The sequence below is a fragment of the Pseudochaenichthys georgianus genome, unplaced genomic scaffold, assembly GCF_902827115.2.
Source record: "Pseudochaenichthys georgianus unplaced genomic scaffold, fPseGeo1.2 scaffold_1349_arrow_ctg1, whole genome shotgun sequence".
Classification (NCBI taxonomy): domain Eukaryota; kingdom Metazoa; phylum Chordata; class Actinopteri; order Perciformes; family Channichthyidae; genus Pseudochaenichthys; species Pseudochaenichthys georgianus.
This window is the reverse complement of record NW_027262228.1, coordinates 1-4,062: the sequence shown is the minus strand read 5'-3', so window position 1 is coordinate 4,062 and position 4,062 is coordinate 1.

Genomic DNA, 4,062 nt, shown 5'->3' with positions numbered 1-4,062 from the left:
TCTGTGGAAGAATCATGAAGCATTAGCTCACATTACGTCTGTCCACACAGAGACACACTCAGGGTAAAGGAGGACAGGGAAACAGGCTGGTGGTTCTGTGCGTCAGCGGGAACTTTGCACTACAGGAATATTTATTTCCAGCTACTGTTGAAGAGCAGAGGATTCTGTCCATCCTTCATTCTGGTCTTCCTGAAACGTGGCTGTGTGGATGATACTGGACTTTGCAGCTGGCTAACAGCTGTTCATCAGGAAGAGGACAGACCAAGGGACAGCTCTTACACCAGCCCCTGTTACCCCCCCCCCCCAGCTCCACCTCCAGCACCACAGCAGGGGTCAGGATTCACCTGGCAGTAGAGCTGGTTGTGTCTTTGATGAAGGCTCAGTCTCCTCCATCAGAAGTGTTTGAGAGATGGTGGAACAGCTTCGGAACAGCCTGAGTTTTCAGATGGAGTTTCACTGCCCCTCCCAGTGTGGACGTTCACAACTAAACACTTTGGACAATTATTCTATCATAACCGGACTCTTAGTATGAGTCAGAGATGGAGTACCCGAGTGCCGATTTTCGGGACTCGAATCGGACTCGTGAATTTCCCCCCCCACGATGACTCGGACTCGACTTGTACATTGACGCTCCGACTCGGACTCGAGCAAGTTTTCTCTGGAGTCTGATGTCCTCTATCCTGGCGTGTGCACCTGTAACGCGAGTTCACGTACTGGCCCCCGCTGTTCCAGTCTAAACATGTCTAGGACACACCCCGCATGGTGCTGTATGCTTTCACACATTCCGCTTCCACATTGGAAAAGAGCAGCGCAAAATGCTTGTGATGTTATGTGGAAACAAGATTGAAGAGAAGGCTCCGTAACACATTACTCTAAGGATCGAGTTCAGACATAGGCTGTATTGAACACTATCATCAGAGTAACGTGATCTAATCAATAAATAAAGATTCAGCCGATAACACGAAAGCACATTTTTTTGTATTTATTATAGAAGGACCATGCATAGGCCAACATAATAAATGTTGGCATGACTGGTTGCTTAATATCTTTTTTTGCACCATAGGAAAACGAGTTAAAATCAGTACAGGTTTTAGGTTCAACTGGAAGAGTATTCCAGTGCTTGATGGCCGTAAACGAAAATGCTGATCGTCCAAAGGCAGTGCGCCTCAGAGGGATGGTTAGATCTGCATTTGATGAAGATCTGGAGTTTCTGCAACTCTGTTCACGGCGAAACTGAAAAAAGCCCCTCAACGGTGGTGTTGTAGAATTGTGAATGATTCTGAATACCAATCGAACTCGGGAAAGTTGAACAAGACTATCAAAACTGAAAAGTTTGTATTTGGACAGTATATTGCAATGATGGTGTTTTAATGACTTTCTATCCATAACTTTTAACCTGTTAAACCCCGAGCCTGTTTTTCAGGTTTCAGGCTTGAAAATGACATTCCCAGAACAAATGACTGTAACTTCACTTCTAAAAGGTTTATATGAATACTTTTTGTTATCAAAGCAAGGTTACATCTGTGAGTTGGATGTAGAAGTGTCAGAATCAATATAGATGTTTCTGTGTCAGAGTAAATTCAGATGGAACATAGCAAAAAAATGTAAATTCCTGTCTCCGCCTAAAGAAAACCCATTACTTATAGTGAAGACCAACCTTGAATGATGGGTTAGTAGCCTAAAAGCTTTAGGAATCCAAATTATAACATATAATAAGTACCCTGTATCAAGATTGAGGCAAAACAAGTGACATTTGACCTTTTTAGAGAGGTTTATGAAAATAAAGTCCAGGCGGAATAAGCTTTGGGCACATTTGGGCCCATCAGTGCCATTTGACCTTTTTCAGATACCAGACTATAAAAATCATTGTATTACATTGAATAATCACTATAGGTATTCATTCCATTAAAAAAAAAAAAATTTAAAAAATGTAAATAAAAAAAAAGATTCTTAAAAAAATATTAAAATATTTGTGTGAGTGTGTATAAAAAAAATCAGGGTCCCCGTCGGCGGGGACCTTCGGGCTTAACGGGCTTGTTTATAAAGAACCTCAAGAGGTCTCATAGCAGTCTTAGTTGCTTGGGACCAGCCGGTTATACAGTAGTGAAAATGTGATAGTATCATGGCATGCAAAAAGGTTTTCGATGCTTCTATGGTTAATGAGGTCCTAATATGTTTACATTTGAAAATGTTATATTTCAGCTTTCTAGTCATGCTTCTAATATGACATTCAAAAGTCAAATTGGCATCCAAGATCACTCCCAAGTATTTGACCTCATTGACGTTTTCAATTATTTTACCATTCACACGAAGCTGTGGATGCGTGGTTGTTTTTTTCTTATTCGTGAAATACATTGTCACTGTTTTGTTAGTGTTTAGAGTAAGACACGAGTCATTTAACCATTGAGCAACTTTGTGCTGTGTCGACGAGAGCTTGGAGGCAACCTGTTCAGCATCTTTCCCATGACCACCGTGTCGTCAGCATACATCTGGACGTCCACATCCTCACAAACAGATGGGAGATCATTAATATATATGCTGAACAACAGCGGTCCAAGAATTGAGCCTTGTGGCACTCCGATTGAGCATGGCTTAGTTTCTGACAGTTTATCATTTATACGGACACATTGAGAACGACCAGCTAAATAAGACCAGACCCATTGTATTGTGCTAACTGACAGGTTGAAATTGTTGAGTTTTGATAACAGTTTGGTTTACTGTGTCAAATGCTTTTCGCAGGTCACGGAACACTGCTCCAACTGTCCCTCCTTTGTCTAACTTAGCCTTGATTCCTTCCACTAAATAGCAGCATGCAGTCTCAGTAGAATAATTGGTCCTAAAACCAAACTCCATAGGATGGAGTAGGTTGTTGTAGCTTAGGTGTGACACCAGCTCTTCCACGACTACTTTTTCAACTACTTTGGACACAACAGGTAGAATGCTGATGGGTCTATAGTTGCCTACTTCTTTCTTGTCGCCACATTTAAAAATTGGTGTTACAATAGCAGTTTTAAGAGCTGATGGAAATGTATTATCTTTTAATGATTGATTTGTAATATAGGTGATGGAGCTAGCTAAGTCCTTTTTCTGTTTTTTTTATAAATACTGTGTCTAGTCCCCAGTGATCTTTAGCCTTAGAATTTGATAAGGTGGAAATTATTTTATTCACTTTAGTCTCATTTGTACAGTTGAGTTTGAGCACTTTTGTATCGTCAGCTAATGCAAGAAGCGGTTCTGTTACATTGAAACTGTGGGCCAATTCTGAAACAGACTCAATAAAGAAAGTATTAAAATGGTTGGCCACGGCTAGGCTATCCTGTTGTAGGGTTCCGTTTATCATAAGCTCAGTATTATAATTTTTTGAGTGATCTTTTCCAATAAGTTTGTCAATGGTATTGCATAGTTTTTGAGAATTCCCCTTTGCCTTTCGAATAGTATCTAACAAGTAATTTGCCCTTGCCTTTCTTAATTGAACTGTAACTTTATTTCTAAGACTTTTGTATATTAAGCGATTTGTTTCTAGTCCCGATTTTAAAGATTTCTTTAGAGCTACATCCTTTTTTTTCATTAATTCCCATAGAGCAGTGATAAACCATGGTAACAGTTATCACAGGCCCCCTCACAATTTTCACCATATGTCAAATCAAACCAGTCAGTTTGCGTTATTTCATTCTCCAGAATTCCCATGTCCCGCTTTGGGATGTACGAGATATTTTGTACCCTTTGTTATATTGTGATTTTTGTAACGCAGCTTGGATAGCTTCCTGGCAACTAGAGTAAGGTTATGATCGGACATGCGAGTAACAAGATGATATGTTTTTGAGACGCGATCCTCTTTGTTCGTTAAAATTAATCCAACAATGTTTGTGATGATTTAGTCATTCTTGTTGCATTTTTAATTAATTGACTCATTTGAAATCTATCACTAATATCCTTTAATTTCTTCCTGCCTTTTTTGTCTATCCAGTTAATATTAAAATCACCCATTAAGATTGTTTCTGTACCATTACACTGTTTGAGAATACTAGTTAAATTATCACAAAAAACACTCTTTGCTGTAGG